The sequence below is a fragment of the Dromiciops gliroides genome, chromosome 2 (assembly GCF_019393635.1).
Source record: "Dromiciops gliroides isolate mDroGli1 chromosome 2, mDroGli1.pri, whole genome shotgun sequence".
Taxonomy (NCBI): domain Eukaryota; kingdom Metazoa; phylum Chordata; class Mammalia; order Microbiotheria; family Microbiotheriidae; genus Dromiciops; species Dromiciops gliroides.
In genome coordinates this window covers 169,435,282-169,456,640 of record NC_057862.1, presented here as the reverse complement: position 1 = coordinate 169,456,640, position 21,359 = coordinate 169,435,282, and the positions used below count along the sequence as shown (strand labels likewise).

At 38.1% G+C, this 21,359-nt stretch overlaps 1 protein-coding gene across 2 annotated transcripts in view; it reads left to right on the top strand.

Annotated features, from left to right (window-relative positions):
• Positions 1 to 21,359, top strand: part of FGF7 (fibroblast growth factor 7) — a 94,484-nt gene that overhangs the window by 23,968 nt on the left and 49,157 nt on the right. The window lies entirely within an intron of this gene.

Genomic DNA, 21,359 nt, shown 5'->3' with positions numbered 1-21,359 from the left:
AACCTGGCCTCACTTACTAGCTTGTGATCTTGAGCAAGTTACTTAACCCTGTTTGCCTCAGTTTCCTTACCTGAAAAATGAGCTGGAGAGGGAAATGGCAAACCACTTTAGTAACTTTGCTGAGAAAACCCCATTTGGGGTCATAAAGATACATAATTTAAATGACTCAAAAACAACAAAAATTCTAGGAAAATTTGAAGAGAGAATTTTTATTTGGGGGATCTAGGAAGGAAGACTTCATGAAAAAGATGGTAACTGAGCTGAGCCTTTGGGGATGATGAGAAATAAGAAAGTTGGAGATGAGGAGGCCTGGGAGATGGCTTTTGTGAATACTTGGAGATAGTAGTTGGCATAATGAATTTGGGGAACAATGAATGGTCAAGTTTGGTTATAACATAGAATGTGTGAGGGAGAGTAATGTGAAATAAGACTAAAGAGATGGGTAGGAGTTTGATTGGGGAGGCTTTTAAGCACCAAGCTAAGGAGTGCACATTTTATTCCACAAACACTAGGAAGTTTCTGAAGTCTTTTGGGACCTGAGCATGCTCAGACCTGTGCCTTGGGAAGATTATTTGGATTGCTGTGTGAAGGATCTAGCCCCCCCCCTCCACTCTAACTCCCCACTATTTCCCAGTGCATATCCTCTGCTCAAACTGTGCTGCTCTTCACTGTGATACCTTCTTCCCTTCTCTCCATCTGCACCATTCCTACCCATTCTTCCAGATTTAGCTTTTCCCCCTTTTCATCCATTCTTTTTCTCTGTTAACTCTAGTTCATGGCTTGCTTTCCCTCCCCCCACCCCCTTTTCTAGAGGCAATCAGAATTAAATGACTTGCCTAGGGTCACAAAACTAGTAAATACCTGAGGCAGGATTTGAACTCAGGTCTTCCTGACTCCAGGGCTGAAGCTCTATCCTCCATGCAACCTAGCTGCCACCTAGCTGTACCCTCTTCCTCTAGAACTTGCTACATGTAATGCTAGTTTCATACCCATCAAATACTGCCTTGTTTTCATGTGCCTATGTATTATATTTTCACCTATATTTTAAATTCCTCTGTCAGGGGCATCCTTTTGTACTTCTTTATATCCTTTAAAGCTTTGTGTAAAGCGGATATTCAGTGATTATTTGATTAGCTTTTATCCTTGGTTCCAAAGCAGCATTGCATTGGCAAATATTTAATAACCACCTCTGATAAATCACTTCCTAGTTTCTTTTCTTTCTTTTTTTTGGTGGGGCAGTGAGGGTTAAGTGACTTGCCCAAGGTCACACAGCTAGTAAGTGTCAAGTGTCTGAGGCTGGATTTGAACTCAGGTCCTCCTGAATCCAGGGCTGATGCTTTATCCACTGTGCCATCTAGCTGCCCCTCACTTCCCACTTTCAAGCTTAATCTGCATCATGAACAATTTCTCCATCACTTTTTAAAGTCTAGGCAAACCCAACGATGAAGCTTTGATTTGTATCATTTGCCAGTTTCTGAGGTATAAATGCTTGTGCTTAAAATTTAACCACCATGTCTGGCCAGCCAGTACAAGCTGCTTGTTTGAGCTGGCTTCTGCACACCCTGGGTTCTAACCCCCAGATCTTCACACAGTTAGAGAAACAACCAGTGGAGTTGTATAAGAATTCAGTCATGTACAACAGCAGCTCTCTTTCATTGCTGTGTGTACCATCCAGTCCCAGACTCCTTGCTCTTGCTTGTCATTTATTCTTGTTCTGTGTCTTGGTTGACACCTACTTTATTGCCCAGACTTTGATACCCACCAAAAAATCTCCAAGCTCTGCCAGCATCTTTCTATGTTGCTCATCTCATTAATCAGGTGTGTAGGGGCTTGGGGATTGCTAGAGTCATGGGAAGTCACTTAACTTGATTTGCCTCAGTTTCCTCATCTCCTTTAGTGAGTAATTAGGATGGATGTTAAGAATGACAGTGGGATGAGCAGTAGTAATTCTGGGGAGAGGGAGTGCTCAGGGCTAGGGAAGTAGCATTAGGGTAGCAAAGCTCTTCTGGGACATGGAGCAATTGACCACATTTTCTAAAACTAATGACCAGGAGGGAAGTTAGGTGGTACAATGGATAGAGTGCTGGGCCTAGAGTCAGGAAGACTCATCTTCCTGAGTTTAAATCTGGCTTCAGACATTTACCAGCTGTGCAACCCTAGCCAAGTCACTTAACTTGGTTTTCCTCAGTTTCCTCATCTCTAAACTGAGTTGGAGAAGAAAATGGCAAACCATTTCAATACCTTTGCCAAGAAAAAACCAAATTGGGTCACAAAGAATCAGACAACTGAAAAAACAACTCAACAAAGTGACTAGGAAGGATAGGAACAGAAATGATGGTGTGAATAGGAGAAGGCAGGGGTAGATAGTAGAATTTGAGGATAAGAAAGAGGTTTAGAATGGGTTTGGAAAACAGTCTTAAGCAGTCAAATTACCCCAAACCATGTGAAACATGAAAGCAGGAATGAGGAGGCCTCCTGGACAAAACATTTCGTCAAATCATAGAACAATAGGTTTTGAGAACTACATGAACCATTACTTCCTTCTTGAACTGTATGTTGTTGTTGTTTAGGGTTTATTGTGACTTCCAAGACAATGGTAGAACTGAGACTAAAACCTCATAGTCCTGTCACTAAGTCCAATGTTTATTCACAGTCATTTCATCCCTCTACCAGTAAAATATGCTTGCTATAAAAAGAATTTGATTCTCCAGTGGGAGAAAAACATCTGACTGAAACAGTGACAAACTTCATGCTGTAATATGAAAAGTGAAAGCCAAATATAGAGCATTTCATATATTTTCCTTTTAAAACTTTCTATCAGTAATTCCAGGACACTGAAGGAATAATATTTAGGTATTAACTAGAAATTATAAAAAAACTGATGGTTATTCAATTACATTTAGTTAAAGAGACAATTATTTTGAGGATATGTGAAGGAAAATCATATCCTAAAATAAGAACTCCAAAGAAGACTTATTTGTCCAGGGAAGTTTAACAAAAATCACACTGGGGCAGACTGATATTTATCCAGCACGAGACTGATTTTCTGACAGTGGCCAAGGTTTTTTCTGTGGGATATCTCCCTAAAAGTAATACCTTTGATCATAGTAATCTCCTCCCCTCTCATTTCATCCCCTTTTTTCTTACTGCTGACCACTATGCTCATCTTAAAAACATACCCCCAAAACCCTGTTTGACCCCGCTAGTCCCTCAATTTATCAAGTTTTCTTTCTTTTTTTAATTTATTTTTTTTCAACCTTTATTTCTTCTTGGATTGCCAAACTCCTAGAAAGAATCATCTACACTCACTGCTTCTGCTTCTTCAGCATCCACTCACTTTTCAATCTCCTGCAGCCTGGTCTCCAACCTCACCAAATGATTGAAGTTTCACTTTGAAAGGTTACTAGGGGTAACTTTAAGGTGAAATCTCATGGAGTATTTTTCAGTTTGCCTAATTCACTCCTCGGCTGATTTTAATATTTCTGATTACCCCCAGGAAACAGAAACTGAGAGAAAAAACATGGGGAGGGAGAGAGGCTGGTAGAAATGAATACCGGTTCTTTATATCTTATCAATCTTGTTGGATGAGCTGTACAATTATACAGCAGTAAGTAATGAGGCAGCTAGATAGATGGTTCAGTGGATAGAGCACTGGGCCTGAAGTCAGAAAGACCTGAGTTCAAGTCTAACCTCAGATACTTACTAACTCTGTGATCTTGGGCAAAAGTCACTTAACTTCTGTTTGTCTGAAGAAGAAAATGGCTACTCCAGTATCTTTACCAAGAAAACTCTATGCTTCGTGGGCTCATGAAGTTGGACACAATTGAATGACTGGACAAAAACAAGTAATGTATAATTAAGTTGGGAAAATAGGTAGAGAACAAGTTGTGTAGGTTTTTAAAAAACAAACAAACCCACTTCTGCTTCTTTGTAGAGGTGGAGATCTATGGATGTGGAGCACTGTATATGATATCAGACTTTTTTGGATATGTAAGTGTAGCTGAACTGTTTTTTCATCCTATTTTTATTCTTTCTCATAAAGGAATGTTCTCTGGAAGGAGGAGGAAAGGATACATTGGGAAATACAGGTGATGAAAAACCAAAATATAGCAATAAAATTTCTTTTTAAAAAGCCTAACAAAATAATTTCTATTTTATCCCAGAGGCAATCCATTGGGGATTTACTGAGCAGGGGTGTGGCATGATCACATTTATGCTTAAGAGATATTATAAAGGCAGGATTGTCAAGATCTGGCAATTGATATGCTGTATGGGATGATGGAGGGTGAAGAGTCAAGGATAATTTTGAAGCTATGAATCTGGAAGGGTGGAAGGATAGTGGTGCTTGCAAAAGAAATGAGAAATTGGGTAGAGAGCTGAGTTTTGGTTGAAAGACTATGAGAACTTCTTTGGACATGATGAGTTTAAGAAGTCTCTAGCACATGTGGCTTGAAAGGTACAATAGGCAGTTTGTGGTGTGGGACTGGGACTCAGGAGAATGAATGTGTGAGTGCATGCATGTGTGTGGATATATGTGTGTGTGTGTGTGTGTGTATTATGCAGAGAGAGAGAGAGACAGACAGAGAGACAGAAACAGAGAGACAGAGATCTGTGAGTCATCTGCAAAGAGATTATATTTAAACAAGGAGCCCCACAGGGCCAGGTCCTTATTATCTATGGCCAGCCCTGCTCCCCAGACATGTACAATAATTTAACTGTTTCCCCCTTTTTTGTAAATTCGTTATGGAAACAATTATAAGCTATAACAAAAAAGAGAGCCAATGAGGTTATCAAGAGAAAAAGCATAGGTAAAGAAGAGGATCTAGAACAGAACCTTGGAGTATAACCAAAATTAGGGGGCATAAAGTGGATGATGAGTCAGCAAAAGAGACAGGATGGAGTAGAACCAGTAAGAGTAATGTCAAGAAACTCTAGAGAGAAGAAAATAGACGAAGATGGTCAACAGTTTCAAATAAAGCAGATTCATAAAAATATGAGGAATGAGAAGATACCATTGGATTTGGTAGTTATGAAATTGTTTGTTAACATTGTGAAGTTCAGTTTCAATTGAGTGATGTCAGAAATAAGATTAGTAGCCACTTAAGAAATCCTTATTGCTTCTTGATTGATTCAATTCACTTTCAAAGAAAGTCAGGAAAATTCACAATGTCACTAATATGATGCTACAGAAGCAGCTCAGTAATTCAGTGAATAGAGTCCTAGTTTTCTGAATCAGGAAGACCCAGGTTCAAATCTTACCTTAGACATATACTTACTGTGTGACCTGTTAAGAATTCTTATGGAGAAGCAGTGGATTTTATAAAACACTATGAAGGACAAACATTTCAAACCAATGAATGGGACAAATCCCTTCACCTATGTCAGCCTGTTTCCTTATCTATGAGATAGGATAATAATATATACTATGACATAATAATATTAACATAACATATAATAATATAACACCATAATACGTCACAGAAAAATTGTGAATATCAAATGGAAAGTACTTTGCTAGTTGCTATTCATACCACATATTTATACTACTCCTCTAGGTTGGTTGCTAGGTAACCACTTTGGAAATCATATATTCTTGCCACCCTGACATTGACAGGCAATTACCTTTTTTTTTTTTTTTTGTAAGTTCCTACTTTCTCCCTGATCAGTAGGTGCTGTTTTTGACAGGCCTTAAATGTTCTATGTTAGATCCGTGTCTTGTCATCTTTGCACAGTTGATGTTTTCCCCTCTGAAATCTATTACAGTAAGCACTATTTTGACCTTACCATCTGTTGCAGGCAAGTTTTAACTTGTTTTCCTCTGTGCATTTTCTTATACACATATCTCTTTATTGAGAGTAATTCATTCACTAGTTTGAAATGCTGGTGTTTAAGGTGTTTTATAAAGACCATTAAGTTTTCCATAGGAATTTTCAGTAGTCTATCCTGCCAATAAAAATTAACAGGGGAAGCTTCCTCCATCAAAATTCTTGCTCAATCTTTTACTTTTCTGATATTTTCAAGTTCTTTGTTAATGAGTAAAAATATATCCTCAAATCCCAAACTGTATAATTTCCCATTTTATTCACAAACACATATTGATACAATCTTTATCTGTGAAATCTTTTATTTCTCCTCTTTGACTACATTATTGCACATCATTGTAGAGTCACAAAAAGCCACATTTTAACTATGCTAATTTCATTGCTTTGGGGTATCTGGGGACTAAATCAATGAGAAAGAAAAGAGAAATTTAACCTGTTAGTTAATCTTGGTTGATGCAGTTGGTCATTTCACCAGAATTCAATTAAGAGTGAAATTTACCCATTTTGTACTAGTTAAAGATGGATTAACTATCAAGAACAAATCATAAGAGTAAGCATCAAATTAGAAATAACACATCGTGGGGCGGGTAGGTGGTGCAGTGGATAAAGCACTGTCCCTGGATTCAGGAGGACCTGAGTTCAAATTTGACCTCAGACACTTGACATTTACTAGCTGTGTGACCCTGGGCAAGACACTTAACCTTCATTGCCCTGCAAAAAAAAAAAAGAAAGAAAGAAAGAGAAAAAGAAAAAAGAGAAATAACACATCTGACTAAAAGCTCAGTTCACAGAGGCATAAATTTAGAACCATAAGGGAGCTGGGAAGCCATTAATCCAACTCTGTCATTTTATAAAGAAGAAAATAAGAGAGGTTAAGTCATTATTATCTGTTTATTTACAAAATCTCGATCCTAAGGTGCTATTGTTAAAAAAAAAAGAGTGAAGTGAATGAGTAACTACCAAATACATTTCTGGGGGTTTTTATTTCTGAAACCAAAACCAATTATTCTAACAAAGGAGATTTATTATAGAATAATGTTTTTCTCTCATTTTAGTCAGTGATTCCAACAGAGAATCCATATTCACTATTAAACATTTAGAAATCTAGTTTTTAGTGCTCAGGCAAATGTATAGTGAACCCAGTGGTAGACAGCACAACGGATATTTCATTTGTAATTAGCAAAAAATATAGAGAACCCCTTTTGTGGCAATATCTTATATAGCAGTAGTATTTTCCTCAGTGAATACAGACCATAGTCAAGTCCCCATTTTTCTGCTATCTTACTTTACCACTCAGTTCATTTGACACTACTTAATGAATAACTAAGATTTAATTCTCAACTTACTCATTTGTCAACTTCTACAGCAGGATTCCATGTGGAGAGAAACTTAGAACAATAACAAGAAATGGGAGAAAGAAATAACCAGAGTATGGAACATACTTACTAGATTTTCTAGGAATCAACCAACAATAAGCAATTATTATACACTTACTATGGGCCAAGCACTCAGCACTGAGAGATACAGAATTAAAAGTAAAATAATCCTTGATCTAAAGAAGCTTACATTCTAATGAGGGAGATAACATGAAAATAGATAAGAATATGTGTGTGTGTGTGTGTGTATATATATATATATGTATACACACATATAAATAGATTTTATATATATACATATATATACATATATATACATATACATACACACACACACACACACACATATATATGCTAAATTAAGACTATGTAAACTGGAAAGGGAGTACATTAGCATGGACTGCCTTTTCCTTCTGTTTCTGTTTAACACAATGCTTTTGCACACAGTAAGTGATTCATTAATTAGTTTATTAGCACCTGGGAGAACAGGAAAGGCTTAGTGCAGAAAGTGGTGCTTGAGCTTAGTCTTGATGGAAACCAGGGATTCCAAGAGGCAGAGGTGAGGGAGAAAGCACTCCAGGCATGGGAGACAGAAAACAGGAATGCCATGTGTGCAGAATAGCAAGTAGGCTGGATCACAGAGGAGTAAGCAAGGGAGTACAATGTAAGAAGACTGGAAAGTTTGGGAGGGGCCGGGTTGTGAAAAGATTCAAATGTCAAACAGAAGAGTTTCTGTTTGGTCATAGAAGCAATCGAGGGTCACTGGGGCTTACTGAGCAGGGATTGGAATGATCAGACCTGTCTTTTAGGAAGATCACTTTGGCAAACTGATTAATGGATAAGATTGGAGCAGCGAGATGCTAGAAATAGGAATACCAAATAGGCCATTGCAATTGTCCAGGAAAGAGGTGATGAGGACCTGAATTAGGCTGGTGGCTGTGTGGCTAGATTTTCAAACTCTCTGACTCCAATATGCTTCCAAAGAATCTGAGGTTTGGAAGGTATCTCAGTCAGAGAATCATAGAGGGTGCTAACAAGTGCAGTTATGGTCATTAAAGGACCTGTGGTACCTGTTCCATCACTAGGTGGGGCATAGGATCACAGACATTCCAATTTGGAAAAGACTTCAGAGGCAATCTAATCTAAACCACTCCTTTTATGGATGGGGAAACTGAGCCCTAGGGAGGGTTAGTGACTTGTCTAAAGTGACACAGGGGCAGCTAGGTGGCGCAATAGATAAAATACTGGCCCTGGATTCAGGAGCACCTGAGTTCAAATCCGGCCTCAGACACTTGACACTTACTAGCTGTGTGACCCTGGGCAAGTCACTTAAACCTCATTGCCCTGCAAAATAATAATAAAATAAAATAAAAATAAAGTTACACAGGCAGTAAGCATCAGAGCTAGGATTTGAACAAGGCCCTCTGACTCCTGAGCTGATGCTTTCCCCACTGTATCATGTTGCCTTCTTACCAATTTATCCTCCAAAAGTCATCTCAAAAAGGATGGCAAATGATCAAGCAGCCTCTACTTGAAGACCTCTAATGAGTGGGACCCTATTATCCCCTGAGGAATTCCATTTCACCTGGGGATACCTTTCATTGTTAGGAAGTCCCATCCCATCCCCCATGTCCAGTCCCCCCTCTCCCCACCCCACCCCGACATTAAGCCCAAATCTGCCCCTTTGAAATTCCACGTTAACTTTTGGTTTTGTTCTCTTGTGCCAAATAAGTCTAATCTCTTTTATGGATGATGGCCTGTCACATTCTTGAAGTCAGTTATCACAGTAATACTAATGCAGTATTTATAAAATACTTTAAGGTTTTGCAAAGATATATGTATATATATATATAAAATACATAAGATGAGTATAAAATTTAAAAAGATATAAAAGATGTGTGTAGATAGATACATGTATCTATCTCTTCAATCTCACTTGATTCTTACAACCATGTGAGGTAGGTACTATTATCATTCCCATTTTACTGATGAGGAAATTGAGACAGAGATATGTTAAGTGATTTGCCTAGAGTCACACAACTAATAAATACCTGAGGCAGGACCTGAACTCAGGTCTTCTGTACACTCAGCTCCACACTCTCTCCACAGTATCACCCAATTGCCAATCATATGTCCCTTGACTCTTCTTTCTCTGGGCTAAGCATCCCCAGTTCTTCTGAATGATCCTCATGTGACAGGAGTCCATCTCATCATTATCCCATCTGCCCTCCTCTGGAAGCTGACTGCTTTACCACCAAGCACATGTAGCTCTTAGAACTGAACACAACAATCTAGGCTTGGTCTGACCAGGGCAGAGCACAGCTGGAAAATCAGCTTGTTATTCCTAGAAGCAATGCCTCTCTTCAGCTCAGGACTGCATTCACTTTTTGTGTCTGTCACATCTCATTGCTGACTCACATTGACCTTGTAATACATTAAAGAGCCCCGTTTTTTTTTAAGACAAACCGCTATCTAATCATGGTTCTTCCATCTTGTATTTGTGAAATTATTTTTTTAAAATCCAAATATAACATTTTATATTTAATTCTCTTGAATTTCATCTTATTATATTCACATCACTATTTTAGCCCCTTAAGATCTTTTCAGATCTTGACTGTCATGCACTTTGTTAATTATCCTTTCCAGCTTCATGTTATATACAAATCTGATAAATATCCAATCTATGTCTTTGTTCAACTCATAAGAACTATTAAATAGGATAGGGTCAAGCACAGATTGCTGAAGACCTTCTGACAAGCTAACACTGAACCATTCATGACTTATTCCACCCGATAGTCCAATTAGATTCAGAACTGGTTGAATATCTTCTATCCCACATCACCATCTCTCTCTGTTCCTCACTGTCTCTCTGTCTCTTTCTCTCTCCCTGTCCCTGTCTCTCTGTGTCTCTCTGTCTCTAAAAGTATGAGACACTGTATAAAATGCCATGAATCTTCAAATCTCATCACTAGCACATACTGGCTGTGTGACTCTAAACAAGTGATTCAACTTCTCAGGGCACCAAGCAACTTTCTAAGACTATATGAGTTGCAGAATAGTTGCCAATTTGAATTGGTAGAGGAAGTTTTCTGGTTAGGGAATAGCCTGGAATGATTAACTCTTAGGTCATAAAAAAACCCCAACAACACAACAAGCATCAGCTTTATACAAATGCAGAAAAGCTTGCTTGCACACTACATGTAGCATTTCTATTTAGCCCAAGGTCAATAAACAAATAAGTAGTCTAATAACTAGGGAACAATGTAAAATAAACATAAAAAATCTACCAACTTGCTGTGAGTTTGCCCTTCTCCCCAAATCCAGAAATCTACCTTCCCCATACATAGCATTCAGTTGGGCCCAGGAGTGCTAGGAAATGTATAGTATTAGTTTATTATTAGTACCCTAGTGCCATTCTCCTTCAAGTGGACAAAGGAGTTCCCATTTGGATCTTGACTCCCCATATGAACTCTGGTTCATGGAACTATGTTCATAGAACTGAAAATACAGGGAATTGACTCATGATCCATGTATACTGGGGATTCTCATCCTACTTACACCACGGAGTATTGAATTGTATACAAACCGGAAACCAGGACATTGATGCTTTCCCCCTTTTCAGTAGCCTGGTCACTGGTGGAAACCTCTTGACTTCCTCTGGTCACAGTTAACATCATGGAGCAGGCTTTGCAGATTCAACAAGTGACCTTAGCAAGGAGCAATGCTTCTATTGCAGGGCCTAACACTGTTTGCTATCTGACTTCCAGTTCAAACATGGACTCCCTCTAATACTTCCTGTCCTCAATGTTAGCCACAATCACTGCAGCTTTAATGGAGGGGAGAGTTCAGAAGGGGCAACTAGATGTAGAGCTGGGCTACATCACAAAAAGCCAACATCGCTTCAGAAAGAATAGGCCATGCCAGATTAATCTTATGTTACTGCAGTGGCAGCCAGTCAAGCATCATTTATTAAGTACCTACTATGCCAGACACTGTGTTAAGCACTATGAAGGATAATTAAAATTTATCTAGATTTTTAGAAAATTATTTTTTTCTCCCCATCCCCTTCCCTTCCCCTTTTCTTCCCCTTTCCTTCCCCTTTCCTCTTTGAAGGGCAATGAAGGTTAAGTGACTTACCCAGGGTCACATAGCTAGTTAGTGTCAAGTGTCTGAGGCCGAATTTGAACCCAGATCCTCCTGAATCCAGGGCCAGTGCTTTATCCACTGCACCACCTAGTTGCCCCAGCAAATTATTTGATAGTCTTTCATAGCATTCTTGAGGAAAAGGGGAAGAAATGAGGGCTAGATGATGGTACAATCAGATAGATTGGGTATTGGTTAAATGGTTAAACCCAAAGACTACTGGGTAATGATTTATAATTTGCTTTAACTATGGTTGACTGCTTTTAGCATGGCTTTAATAATTATTTAATTCAAGTATTCATATCTCGTGCTAAAAATTCTTTAAAATTTAGTGCTTTGTTCAGATATGTGAAGGCCTGCCAGTGGCAAGTTTAGAATGAAGTGCCAGAGAAGATTCTGACATAGAAATTATTCTGAGTTCATGGGAATCTATTCCTGAGGGAACATGTGAGGGCATGAATTAGGCACGGGTTAAAATGAACATGGACGGGAAAGGGCATTGCAAAAATAGTTCTACATTTTTCCTGCATTTACTATGACGAGTAAGAGTGAGTAAGTATACGAATGAGATGAATAGGAGAGTGACTGACATTTAAAAGGTTAATATGGTCAGTTTTATCTTTGCACATTCTGATTATTTAGAGCTGTAAATGTTTACCATTTCATCTGGTAAGGTTTCTAGCACATCTTACTTTCAGCCATGCTGAAAATACACAGACAAACCCCTCACTATTTATAAAGCTGCTTCTGTATTTCCCTTTCTAGCCAAATTCTGGGGGGAAAAAATCATGGACACATTTAAAAAACACACAAATATTTTCAAATAGATGAAGCTTTGATTCTAGGTTAGTGTAGGACATAAGGTATAAAAAGCATTTTCTCTTAATTTATTTCCTCCTCTGATGCAATTAAGATGCAATTAAGATGCAATTAAGACACTTAAATGATTTGTGATACTTGCCCCAGACAAGGTAGGGCATAGAATCCTAGACTTGCAATTTGGAAAGGACAGCAGCGGTCACTGAATATAAGCTTGCCCTGATGCAAGAAGCCCCTCTAGAACAGACTGGACAAGTGCTCAAGTTGGCCTCAGCATGAAGACCTATGCGGAAGGGAAAGTGACTGATTCTCAGGGCAGCTCACTGCATTTTTAGGTCACACTCACTGTTAGGAAACTACTACTACCACCACCACCACCACCACCACCACCACCACCACCACTACTACTACTTCTCCTTCTTCTTTGGCAGGGCAATGAGGGTTAACTGACTTGCCCAGGGTCACACAGCTAGTAAGTGTTAAATGTCTGAGGCCAGATTTGAACTAAAGTACTCCTGAATCCAGGGCCGGTGCTTTATTCGCTGTACCATCTAGCTGCCCTGGAAACTTCTACTGCAATAGGTTCAATGCTCCTAGTCCAATCCTCTAGAGTCAAGCAGGACAAAGATAATATCCCTTCCACCTGTCAATCCTTCTGATAGTTAAGGGTTTCTTTGTGAACTTCTACTAATAAGCAACGAAGAAAAGGAAAACAGAGATTTCAGAGTCAGAAGGAATAAAATGTAAGTGATACTATGATTTGAAGGGGATTCTAGGCTAGACATTTTAAAAACTAAAAAAAGAAAAAAAAGTGAAAAGTGGCTGGTTAGAGGACAGAATTAATAGTTTAGAGCCGAAAGGAATGTAGTTGCTTCAGTTCAATGTATTCATTTTATGGATGAGGAAATTGAGGTTCTGGGAGGCTCTGTGAACTTGCCCAAGGTCACCCAGCTAGTTAGCAGCAGAGGCAGGATGAAAGCCAGCCCAGTTTTCTTGACACAGACTAATGTTCTTTCTAATGTAACATGCTGCTCCAGACATATTCAAACATCAACATTAGAAAAATTCTTTTTGTAAAAATCCAAGAGACAGACCTATGAAGGTGACAAGTAATATAAAAACAAGACTGCTTTTAAAAATATTTTTTGTATTTTATTGTAACAACAGTAAATCATGTAGAAGCTTTTCTTTTACTTTTTAGAACTGAAAGCTATAGGAAGTGAGGAAGAATCAAAGTAATAGAAATTCTAAAAGCCTCCAGATTTAGCTTCATTATGGGGCTTCTTGCAGGGCAAACCCACATGCTAGGGCTTGAATCGGTTTCATGGGCCACAGGGGAAAGCCTAGAGGCTGGTTCACTGTTACTAAAATCCTGTCATTCACAAGAGATTACTTTTGTGACCTTTGCACAAGTAAAAAACAAAACAAAAAGTGATATACCCTACCCTCCAAATATGTTAGACATAGGCAAAGTGAAGTGGACCGTACTTTCTCTTTGCATGGGGTAGAGTCTCTATCAATAAGTTCTTAGTCACAATTTTTACTGTGTCACATGGTATGCAGAACATTGACAGATAGGAACTCTTAAGTCCTGGATGTGAACTGAGGAAAATATCCTGAAGATTCTTTAGCTCTGTGATACCCAAACTAACATGGCCACAGAACACTTTTGGCCTTAAAACATAAAACTGTATGCAGAACATACAGATCATGAGATCAAAAATGTAGAATTGAAAGGGACCTCAGAGGCTATCCGGCGCAAACTTCTCATTTTACAGATGAGGCCCAGGGAGGACAAGTGACATGTCCCCAAATCACATTGCTGTTAAGGGTCCAAAGTGGGATATGGACACAGGCTTTACTCTATAGCCAGTGTTCTTTCCATTGTATTACATAGAGATGTGGATATATTTTCACATGAAATATATGTATATATTTATAATATATATGTACACATGTATGTGACCTTTTTGTATGAAAATTGGTTTTGATTTCCTCTGTTTTGCTCCCACATTTCTGTGAACCTCATTAATCTAGAGCTAGAAGGGATCTTGGGGCAGCTAGGTGGCACTGTGGATAGAGCACTGGGCTTGGAATCAGAAAGACTCATCTTCCTGAGTTCAAGTCTAGCCTCACATGCTTACTAGCTGTGTGACCCTGGGCAATTCACTTAACCCTGTTTGTCTCAGTTTTCTCATTTGAAAAATGAGCTGGAAAAAGAAGTGGCAAACCACTCTGGTATCTTTGCAAAACAAACCCCAAACAGGGTAATGAAGAGTCATACGTGAATCAGTAACAACAAAATAAGAAACCTTAGAGGCTTTTGGATCCCCTGGGGCAAAATGTTTGTGTCAAAAAATAGTATGTAGGGGGCAGCTAGGTGGTGCAGTGGATAAAGCACTGGCCTTGGATTCAGGAGAACCTGAGTTCAAATCCAGGCTCAGACACTTGACACTCAACTAGCTGTGTGACTGGGCAAGTCACTTAACCCTCATTGCCCTGAAAAAAAAAAGTATGTAGATACATATGAATACACATATAACATATACATACATATACATATATTTCTTTATATCCAATGCATACAGGAATATGATTAATTACCTCATATAATCCCTCAATTTCCATAAGATGTAGTTCAAGCACTACCTTCTATACAAAGTCTTTCCTTATCTGCTAATCTGTTACTACCATAATTACCTTGAATTTATCTACCTTATATTTGTTTTATATTTATTCTTTGTATTTCTTTATACATACACACATATGTATCATACATTCCCACAGCACAGTGTGCCAGGCACCTAGCAGATATTTAATAAGTGTTTGTTCATTGATTAATTTAATTAAGTCTATTTTCATAGAAAAGGCTGCAAATAAGAAATACTTCTGATGCACAAATTATTTTCTTTAAAATTTTCTTTTGTTCTCTAGTTGTTTCAGTCGTGTCTGACTCTTTGTGACTCCTTTTGGGAGTTTTCTTGGCAAAGACACTGTAGTAGTTTGCCATTTCCTTCTCCAGCTCATTTTACAGATGAAGAAACTGAGGAAAAGAGGTTAAGTGACTTTCCCAGGGTCATTCAACTAAATAAGTGTTTGAGGCCGGATTTGAACTTGTGTCTTCCTGACTCTCAGTCTGGCACTCTATCCACTGCACCACCTACCTGCCCTTAAATATTTTAGTTGGAGAAAATATTGCTGGCATTGCAAATTTGTCAAACAGTTATCATTCAAGTAGCATAGAACTACAGGATTCCACAAAATATAATTTGGAATATTGTCCTCCAAATAGGAAGCAGTACAGTTCTGTGGCTAGGTGATAGGACTTGGAGTCAGGAAACCTAGATTCAAATCTTGCCTTGGCCCCTTACTAGGTACATGACCCTGGCTAAGTCATTTAACACCTTAGTGCTTGAGCTTTCTCATCTGGAAAGTGGGGATAATAATAGTACAAACTTCACTGGGATGTTGTTAGGCTATAATAATTTATTTAAAGTACTTTCTTAAAGCAGTATAAAAATGTTATCATCACGTCAAATTCCCTTTTAAAATAGGGAGAGTCTGGATCTTTGATTTCATTGATACAGGGAACACTCATGTGAGGAAACTCTCTCTACCAATGCACTTCCCTTAAACTTATAGGCTTAGAGAGTTGCTTTGAACACAGAGATGAAGTGATTGCCCAGGGTCACAAAGCCAGGATGTGTCCGAGATGGGATTTGAACCCAAGTCTCCATGGTTTGAAGACCATCTCTCTTTCAATTGTGCCAAGCTGTCTTTCTTTTTAAAAATAGTATCTTTTGATGAGTAGAGAACATTTTCAATTCAAACATAGCAAATATATTGTAAGTAAAACAATATCCAGGGAATACAAGATCATTTTAGCACAAGGAGTTGCATATCTAAAAACGGATTAAGCTGGCTGATCCTTGGATGGGGGTGGGCGGTACAAGGGTGTCTTGGGAAATTCTACAATATGAGATAGTAATTGTGATAGTATCAACATGGTATAGTGAGAAAAATACTGTACAGAGTATCAGAAAGCCTAGGTTTTATTCTTGGTTTTACCACTAATTCATTGTATTACTTTGAACATATTTCCTCACCTCTCTGGTCCTCTGATGCATCAGAGGGTTCTAGTCAGTTTGACAAACATTTATTAGGCCCCTGTTCTTTACCAAGAGTACTGTATGGGACACTCAGAGAAGTTGTAAAAAAATCTAGATAAGACAGGATCTCTGTCCTCATAGGGCTTACAGTCTAGAGGATAATATGACATATACTCTTATAAGACAATTGATTCAGCCTGGATAGTGTTTGGTAACAGTGCAATCATGTACAAAAATACTGCTATCTTGGTTGTGTGTGGACAAATATGCATGCAAGCACGTGAAGCATGTGTGTGGTGGTTAGTTACAAGTCCTTAAAGCTACTATGCATCTATTGTTTTTAAAAAAGTTAAGTACATTCAAACAATTAATCAACAATCATTTAATCCATGGTACCTACATAGAGGAGGAAGGTTTTGTTTTCAGCTGACAAGAATGGATAAGGAATCATCTGGTGAAGAGAGGGGAGGCAGGACAATCCAGGATCACAAAAACAGCATAAGCAAAGGCCTGGAGGTAGGAAAATATAGGGTATGCTCAGGGACAGAGTAGTCTCAATTAGCTGAAGCAGAGAGAAGATATGTGGGAGTAGCCTGAAACAAGGCTAGAAAGGTAGTGAGCTACCATATGTAGAGAGCTTTACATGTCAGGCAAATGGGCTTAAACTTTAACTTGGTTAGTAGTAGAGAACCACTGAACCTTTTTTGTCAGAGGAGTAATACAAACAGATTTTATTTTATTGAGAAGAAGAGTAGTTTGGGGAAAAAATAATTGCATCTGGCATCAGAAGACTAGAGTGAAGATCCTGACTCTCTTACTACTTGTTTGACCATAGATAAGTTGGTTCATTTCTCTAGGCCTCAATTTCCTGTTTTGTAAATTTTAAATGGTAAAGTTGCAGGATATTAGCTCTGGGGGCCCTTCTAGCTGTAAATATATGATTATTCATTTATCCAGAAGGAAGATTAATTTGTCAGCAGTATGGAAAATTGATTTGAATGGGGGAGAGAATATAATTGAAAAGATCTGCTATGGGAGTAGTCTAAGTTGGCCTATACTAGGGAGGTTGCAGTGGGGATAGAGAAATTTTAGAAAATTGGGAGATGTGATAGAAAAAGAATTGATAAGACAATATTTGATTGGCTATAAAAGATGAGGGAGAGTTGAGTCAATGATAAAATCAATGTATAGACCATGGGACCCTAGCTGAACAGACAGAGATAGAAACAATTAAGTGAGAAGGAGATTTAGGGGAAAATAAAATAATCTTAGGTTGGGATTTGCTAAATTTGAGGAACCAGTTGCTAGGTGGCATAATGGATAGAAAGCTGGACCTGGAATCAAGAAGAACTGAGTTATAGTGCTACTTCAGACACTTATTGGCTGTATGATCTTGAAAACATCACTTGACCTGTCTTATCACAATCAAACATTGTTCTAGGCACTGGGCAGTTCGATCATCTTCAAGTTAAGGATAATAGCTACCATCTCATAGGTTTGTTGTGAGAATGAAATAAGCTGGGGCAGCTGGGGGGTACAGTGGATAAATCAACGGCCCTGGACTCAGGAGGACCTGAGTTCAAATTCGGCCTCAGACACTTGACACTAGCTGTGTGACCCTGGGCAAGTCACTTAACCCCCATTGCTCAGCAAAACCAAAAAAGACAATGAAATAAGCTAATCTACATAAAGCAATTTGAAAACCATAAGGCATACACACATATACATATGTTTTATATATATAACACATATATAACATACATACATATATATACACACACACACATATATATATATGTATGTATGTATATATAAAACCTGCAGCTACTACTACAATGATGATGACAACAATGGCTATCTGCCTAAGGTATAGATGTAGGCAGCTGGGGAAGCAGATTGAGAAGTTTCATATAGAAGTAGTAGCCAGGTCTACAGATACAGGGCAGGTAGGTGGCACAATGTACAGAACACTGGGCTGGGAATCATGAAGATTTCTCTTCATGAATTCAAATGTGGCTTCAGACACTGGCTAGCTGTGTGACCCTGGGCAAGTCATTTAACACTGTTTGCCTCAATTTCCTCATCTGTAAAATGAGTTGGAGAAAGAAATGGCAAACTACTTCAGAATCTTTGCCAAAGAAAACCCCAAATGGGGTCAGAAAAAGTCAGACACAACTGAAACAACACAGCAACAACAACTGCAGATACAGATTTGAAAGCTATCTAATAGGAGTGTTAACTAATGAGGCTAAATGGCACTGTCAAGGGAGAGAACAGTTTTGGTAGTGCAGTAGAAACTGAAGACAGAGCAGATAAATAGGGTTGAACTAAATGATCTTTCAGGTCCCTTTTAGCTTTAACATTTTTAAGAAAATAGGGCCTAGTCTTCACTTATATAACAATAACAACACGAGCTTTTATAGCGTGTTTTAATTTCAAATTGATCATCATCTTTCATACCAGTCTGCTTATAATACAGTGAAACAGAACAATTATGACTCTCTCAACTTTACATGTTGGGAAACTAAAACTTGGAAGGGTTAAATGATTTGCCTAATATTATTTAGCTACTTGACAGAAGGGTCAAGGCTAGAATCCAGCTTTCCTGGCTAGTGTTTTGTTCCTTCTGCCAATCCTCAGCTGCCAGGAACACATTCCAGTGGGTTTCACAAGGGAACTGTGGATAGCAGCCTTCCATTATGAATGTTGAGAAGTTTCATCTCAAAGTATGGATTTCCATATTGGGGTCATAGATTTAGAAATGGAAGAGAGCTTTGAGATCATCTCCTTCATTTTAAAGTTGATGAAACTGAGGGCTACGGAAGCGAATGGGTTTCCCTGACCTCACACAAGCGATAAGTCATAGAGACAGGATTTGAATCTTGATTCTCTGATTTATTCTCTCACCCACAAGGGCCTAGAGAAAATAAGTTAGATCTTTATTCAAAGAACTTTCAATACTTGGGTACAAATAAGGCAAAAGGCAAATGAAATCAGGACAAATGTGAAATTTATCTCATAACACAGAACCGATATTTAATATAGTTACATGCTTAACTTGTACTGTGACTGATTTCCATGTGTAAATATTGATTGAGCAAACCAGTGCTGGGAAATATAACATTTGTTCACTTTATACATAATTATGATACCGAGTATTTCTCTAATCAATAGGTCAATGCAAAAAATGAACAATCAAGCTGAGAGTGGAAAATATAATTGTGCCATTAACAAAACCATTAATAGTTATTTCCTCTAAATATAATATAATTTTCATTGGGAAATACAAATATAAAGGGAGTATTTATGAAGTGTATATATATATATATATTTACAGTTTTATATATTTACCTAAATTTATATAGGGGCAGCGAGGTGGGAGAGCAGATAGAGTACCACTGTCATGAAGACTCATCTTCTGGAATTCAAATCTTGCCTCAGACAGTTACTAGCTGTGTGACCCTGGGCAAGTCACTTAACCCTGTTTGCTTCAGTTTCCTCATCTATAAAATGAGCTGGAGAAGGAAATGGCAAAGCACTCTGATATCTTTGCCAAGAAAACCCCAAACAAGGGTCACAAAACGACTGAACAACAGCAAAAAAAAATTACATATCTTTATATAGCGCTATAAGGCTTATGAAGTACTTTACAAATATTATGCCACTTTATTCCTACAACCATCCTGAGAGATAGGTGCTATTATTATCCTTATTTTACAGATGAGGAGACCGAGTCTTAGAGAGATTAAGTGACTTGCCCAGAGTCAGTCACACAATTAAGGTATGAAACCAGAATTGAAATTAGGTCCTCTGTTTTACCACTAGGCAACCTAGTTGCCTCTAACTTTTTATAATTGCTACATTCATGAAAAATTGTGTGAGAAATGAAATTTTTGTTGTTGTATTGTGAAAAGTATCAGACAGGCAGCAAGAAGATGTGAGTTTTTGTCTTGCTGCTAATTAGCTTTGTCACCTTGGGTAAAGCACTTAACTTTAGAGAGGAAACATGGCTTAGGGGATAGAAAGTTGGCTTGGAGACAAGAAGAACTAGTAAGGCCCACCTCTAACACATAAATGCTATGTGACTAAGATTCTTACGCTGCGGAGAAAGTGCTGCCTCACCTATAGGGGAGGAAATTCCTGCTTTCAGCTCTAAAATTTCACAATTTTGTGAATCACCTTTTTCTCCCATGTTATAGTTTCACAAACATTTTAATCTTTATTTCTGATTGATCCCTAAGTGTCATTGTTTGCAAGCAATTGAGCTTTAGGCTCCCTCTCTACCCATAATAATCTTAAACATTTAATTACATGACAAATATATTGATATATTGTTTCAGGATTTCTAAAGCACCCATTTCTCAAAAACCTGCTAAGGCAGGTACTGCCAATATTACATATCTCCATTTTATAAAAGTTAAAATATAGGTTGTGATCCATCCATAAAGACTTAACATGGGAGTATCCAAGCTATGGCTCAAAACCAGATCTTCAAATTCAACTAACTCCAAACTTGAGTATATACCAGGGAACTGAATATTTAAGGCAATCCTTGACTTTTTGGGACTTGAGTTTTTGTAAAAGCAAGGACCCTGCTATAATGTAAGTTATGAACCCAGACGTTATCACTATGAGAAAGTGATGCTTTTATACACTGAATTTCCATTACTGGGTCACATCGGTATTGTTGTTTTGTCTTTTTCCACCCTGTTCTCTATTTCTTTTGTTAATGTTTTTGCTTAGTTTCATGGGTATAATTCATGTTCCAAGGCACACATTTCTTTTTTAACACAACTCAATTTGCCCTGGGGCTACATACATTACACTTGATAATAAAATGTTAACCAGCTATTTCAGTTTCCACAAGCCTGACAAGATTGTAACTGGGTGTGTGAGGGGCTCTAACAGAATTGCTCTGGAATCTTTTTATTAACATCCAGCGTCATCTAGCTATGTGCTGAAAGGTAGCATCCATCCTGCTTCAGGTGACCCCTTGTCATGTGATCAGGCCTTATTATTACCCTAATGATAAGAGATTTAGATGATTATCAACATAGTTACATTAATAGGGACATTAACTTGACCCAGAA